Source organism: Theropithecus gelada, chromosome 9 (genome assembly GCF_003255815.1).
Source record: "Theropithecus gelada isolate Dixy chromosome 9, Tgel_1.0, whole genome shotgun sequence".
NCBI classification, from domain to species: Eukaryota; Metazoa; Chordata; class Mammalia; order Primates; family Cercopithecidae; genus Theropithecus; species Theropithecus gelada.
In genome coordinates, this window is record NC_037677.1 from 111,515,759 (window position 1) to 111,521,701 (window position 5,943).

Consider the following 5,943-nt stretch of genomic DNA (forward strand, 5'->3'; position numbering starts at 1 on the left):
TGTTTTTAGTAGAGACGGGGTTTCACCGTGTTAGCCAGGATGGTCTCGATCTCCTGACCTTGTGATCCGCCCGTCTCGGCCTCCCAGAGTGCTGAGATTACAGGCGTGAGCCACCGCCCCCGGCGAGGTGTTTTATTTTCGCGAAGGAGTTCAAATGTTTGTGAAAGGGTGCGTATGGAAGTGAAGAAGCCAAAGAGATGGACGGCGCCCCTTTTCAACTGATCGCTTCTCAGTTCCCTTTGTTGTTCTGCTTTGTGATACTGTAGAGCCGGACCCTATACCTGTTGACCTCTGTCAGCCGGCACTGTGTACAGCTTTGTCAATAGAGAGGGCCACAGGGACTCTGCAGGTGGAAGAGGCTTCTTTTTGCAGTTCCTGTGTTATTCTTTCCCACTTGCTCCTATGACATAGCTATACATGGATGGCATGCATATAGGATGGCCAGGGACATTCATACTCTTGCAAGTTTGCTCTTGCAAGTTTGGCTGGCACACTGGTGAGAGACTCATGGTTCCTTGCTCACCAGCCTCAGCCCACCAGTTGATAACCAGCTCTGGCCCGGGACAACTCAGCAAACCTCTCCTCTATCCAGTGGGCCACAGGTGTGCTCCTCCTGCCTGCCACAAGGTGTGAAACTCGGCCTACCTTCCAAGTGTGTTCTTTTCTTGGTCACTCTCCCCGACTCTTAGGTTAGTCTTCAGAGTTCTCTTTTATCTCCTCCCATTCCCAGTTGCTAGTTCCTTATTACCAATTGATAACTCTTTATATTACACTTTTTTCTGTTTAAATTTCTGACGGTATTTCTCTCTCCTAATTGGAGCCTAACTGACACAAAATTGATATTGATTTTGAGTATTTCACAGGGTTATTATGATGCTTAAATAAGCTAATGGACAGAGAAGCACTTAGAAATTTTTTAAGGATCTGGTAAATCATTGCATAAATGATCTCAATGTATCATCCTTCTTTTATTCATGCTACTTTATAGCATGAATCACTGACGCTAGGATTGGTCACAACATGTGTTTTGGCCAATGGGACATCTACACACATGATATAAGTAGAAGTCTGGTAAGCATTTGTATATTGATGTGTGCCCCTGAACACTGCCCTGATATTGCAATGTGAAGAGGAATAGTCTAGCCTCCTTGAGGATGGATGACCACATGCTGAGCGAAACCCATCCCTAACCTGGTATACCAGTGGGGTGCAGATTCATGGGTGAGCCTAAGCAAGGCCAACAGAAGGCTCACTCGTTTAGCCCACAGAATCACAGAAAGAAAACATTATTGTTATTTTAAGACCCTACATTTAGGGGTGATTTGTTGCATAGCAATACATTACAGATGCAAATATAACTGAAACAATATATAAATTAAAATATTGGTAAAAACTTTTTCTGTGGTAAGTGACTGAAATCTAACCTAAGCTAGTGTAAGCGCAAAAGAGTATGTATTGGTTTACATAGTTGAAAGTCTAGGAGTTGGTTAAGCACACAGTTAGATCCGTATGCTCAGGCTACATCCTCAGGGGTCAGCTGTCTTACCTTCACTTTCTGATCTTCTTTCTTTCATCCTCAGGCAAGCTTTGCCTTCATGCTGATAAGATGGATTCCAGAGTCTCTTATGTCCTCAAAGCTTCAAGCTCAGCAGAAGGAGTCTCAATGGTTTCCACAAAAAAATCTTGGACTTGGATCAACTGCCCACCCTTGAACTAATCCCTGTGGCCCCAGGCTGATTGGCAGACTTGAATCACCTATCCCATGCCCAGAACTTTGGCTTGACCAGGCTTATCCAAAACAAGGGAATCCAGAGTGTTGCCCCAAAGAAAATCAGGGGGCTATTACTGGGGAAAAGAATTCCATCACAGGTATCAAAAATACTGTTATCAATAAAACATCACCTGACACGTTGGTTCATTAAAGATATATTACTTTGGTCTTTCTTGGTTGGGAATCATTTAGATGCCAAGAATATAAACACTCTTGACTTAAGAAATGAGAGAGTTTGTCAGAAGCATGCAGGATACTCCTGAATCCACAGGCAATGTGGCTAGGTGTCATGAGGCATTATATCCAAGAACTAGAAAGTCATAAGACAGTCTTTTTTTTTCTCTCTCTCTCTCCCCCTCCACAATGACATGGTCTTTTATCTCTGCTTTTCATTGATATTTAATCTTTAACTCTCTAATTTCTATGGGGAACCCATTCTGTGAGGTTTGGTTAAAGCTGACCCAACTTCCTGCCACGGGGCAGGCTCATCTCCCAGACCAGCCAATCAGAGTATGCTATCTCTCAGACCAACCAATCAGGGTATATCATCTCCCTGGCCACAGTGATGAATCTAACTTGATCATGTGATCCAAGCTAGGTCAATTGGAGTCCTCCTGGGACCTTTCTGCCATAGTGATCCTGAGTCCTCTTTCCTCAGGGAGTTCCTAAGTTAATTGGATGTGTATTGAATTTCATGGCCATCATGCTTGGCATATGGAAGAGAGCTTGTTTGTGAGCAGAGAGGAGAAAAACAACCTAATAATAGAATCTGAGATCTCACATCCAACCATGACCTGAAGCCTTAGGTCTTTTAATTGCTTGAGCCCTGGTGTGGTGCTTCAACTTGGCCTAACTTCTCAGAGTCGGCCTAACTTTGCTCAGTTGCTCTAAGGTTGTACTGTTTCTCTTGGGAGCAAAAATTCCCAAAGGAAAGAGAATTTATAAGAAGTAACTGTGGAGGGGTTAATTTTTTTAAAAACGCCCTCAAAAAAAGTGTAAAAATATTTCTTTAGTGGAGAAAAGCTCTTTCTTTTCCACCTGGCAGCAGCCATCCATTAAACCAAGGTGGCTGCATACAAGTACATCCAGGAGCTATGGAGGAAGAAGCAGTGTGATGTCATGCACTTTCTCTTGAGGGTCCACTGCTGGCAGTACCGCAAGCTCTCTGCTGTCCACAGGGCTCACCACTCCACCAGGCCCCACCGCACCAGGCCCCGTAAAGCGGGCTGACTGGGCTACAAGGCCAAGCAAGATTATGTTATATGTAGGATTCGTGTGTATCGTGGTGGCCGAAAACGCCCAGTTCCTAAGGGTGCAACTTACAGCAAGCCTGTCCATCATGGTGTTAACCAGCTAAAGTTTGCCCAAAACCTTCAGTCCGTTGCAGAGGAGTGAGCTAAATGCCACTGTGGGGCTCTAACAGTCCTAGAATTCTTACTGGGTTGGTAAAGATTCCACATACAGATTTTTTGAGGTTATCCTCATTGATCCATTCCATAAAGCCATCAGAAGAAATCCTGACACCCAGTGGATCACCAAACCGGTCCACAAGCACAGGGAGATGTGTGGGCTGACATTTGCAGGCCAAAAGAGCCGTGGCCTTGGAAAGGGTCATAAGTTCCACCACACTGTTGGTGGTTCTCGCTGTGCAGCGTGGAGAAGACACAAGACTCTCCAGCTCCACCGTTACCACTGATATAAGTAAAGATTGTAAAATTCATTCCTAATAAACAATTTAGGACAGTCCAAAAAGAATATTTCTTTAAAGAGGCCCTACTCTTTAAAAAGGACTCCAATGGAAAGTTCCTCTTACATTCTGGTTGTATTCGTTTCCTACTGCTGCTATAAACAAAATGCAACAAAGTTAGTGACTTGAAACAGCACAACCTTGTTCTCATACAGAAGTCAGAAGTTACCAGTGGGTTGGCAAAGCTGCGATCCTGCTGGAGGCTCTAGGAGAGAACTGACTTCCTTGTTTTTTCCAGGTACCAAAAGCTGTCCTCGTGCCTTGGTTCAGGTCCCCCTTCCAGAAGTGGCATCACCCCAAACCCTGCTTTCATCATCACATCTTCTTTTCTGACATTGAGCTTCCTTCTTACCTAGTATAAGGACCCATTTGACTACACTGGGCCCACCCAGGATAATCTCCCCATTGCAAACTCCTTAATTTAGCCACATCTGCAAAGAGCCTTTGCCATGTAAGATAACAAATTCACGGGTTTCAGGGATTAGGATATGGACATCTAGGGGGAGGGCATTATTTAGCCTACCCACTAGTGGACTTATTTATTTATTAAAAAACCTGTGTTACCCCCAAAATATTATAATAGAATAATGAGAAATTTGAAGTCACCCATTTAGAGGAAATGTTTGTCTTCTAAGTCAAAGTGTCTAACTCAAATAATCTATCATTCTGCTTTATTCTGGGTGAGGAAAGACCCTGGAATTTCAAGCATATTTTATTCCTTTGTAAAGATGATACTGCTCCTACTTTTCTTAAAATATACTCATTTTAATTTGTATTTGTGCAGAAAAGTAAAATGCAGACAGGGACAATAAAAGGTAGAAATACTTGAGCAAAATGTAGAATACAAAGGGCAAAAATTCACAAGCAACTTCTTAGCATTGCTTCAGAAAGGGAGGGGAAAAAGAAGAGAAACAGCAAAGACATACCAAAAATATTTGCCATTCTCATAAAATGGAACTTGAGTGAGTGGAAAGTGTAACCTCTGACTTGGTGGATGGAGAGGGCCAGAGAAAGCTTCTTTTATCTGACCACATTTCAAAACAATACCAGGCAATAATTGTCTCTTAGAGTAAATGGCAAAGGGAATTGATTTTTAAATTACTTTTAAATCATAAAATCCCACAATTGTAACTGCATTTTGGGTAGTCATCCGGCAGTATACCAGGAACTTTATTGGAGAAAAAATCCAGGAAGGCATTGAGAAGCACTAATAAAGCATGTCTCTGTTGAATTGAAGTTAACTCTTCTCCTTAGTAATTGAGTTTTCATCCTAGGAAAATATTATTTATGAGAGGAAGCATTTTTTTTAAAGGCTGCTCTGAAAGAATAGCAGAAACTATGACATATTTTTAATTTGATAAAACTGTATATAAAGAGATGCCGACAACTTTGATGATTGGAAATTTTAAAACCAAATTAAATCTGTAAGCAGGTTTTTCTCAAAAAGTAAAGGCTTGAATTCAATATATATTTTCTACATTTATGTCAATGTTCTTTCTTTTTTTGTTTTCTTTTAAAATTTATTTTTATTTTATTTTATTTGTTTTTTGTTTTTTCTTCATAATGTTCTTTCTTCATTAATGGAAACTGAATAATTGCTGGTGAATTATCTGAGAATCAACTTGCCAAATGCCAATTTACAGAAATTTAATTTACCTAACGATAATTTGCCAAATAAGAAATTCTCCAAATTTATCAAACATACGGATTTATTTTTTAAAAAAAAAACACTTCCTTTTAATAATTATTTCAATGTCATTTCTTACTTTTCAAACACTAAATTAACATTAAAGAGTATCCTAAATAAACAAGAAGTAGCTTATAAAACCCTATCATGTAATAAATGCTAACATTTTAAATTCTAACCAGGAAAAATTACATACATAGACTCAGTAGCAGTTTGCAGAAGAACTTAAAGTGGAAAAGGAAAATTATTCAACTTAGTAGAAAGAATACCTAAAAGGGATTAGCATAACAGACTGTATATGATTAATAGTTCGAACTTGAGTTACCTTAACCATAAACATGAGACTAGGTAATTTATAAAGAAAAGAGTTCTATTTGGCTCAGAGTTCTGCAGGCTGTCAAGCATGGCACCAACATCTGCTTGGCGTCTGGTGAGGTCTCAGGAAACTTACAATCATAGTAGAATATGAAGGGGGAGCAGGTACGTCACATGGTGAGAGAGGGAGCAAGAGAGAGAACGACTGGAGGTCCCAAACTCATTTTAAACAACCAGCTGCCTTGTGAACTAATAGTGTGAAAAACTCACTCATTACACAAGAATGGTAGCAAGCCCTTCATGAAGGATCCATTCCCATGATCCAAACACCTCCCACCAGGCCCCACCTCCAACACCGGGGATCACACTTCAACATGAGATTTGGAGGAGACAAACATCCAAACGCTATCACCCAGTTACCCT

General features: G+C 40.8%; 1 pseudogene; it reads left to right on the forward strand.

Annotated features, from left to right (window-relative positions):
• The first annotated feature begins 2,194 nt into the window (after positions 1-2,194).
• LOC112631078 lies at positions 2,195-3,467 on the forward strand (annotated as a pseudogene).
• The last annotated feature ends 2,476 nt before the right edge of the window (positions 3,468-5,943 follow it).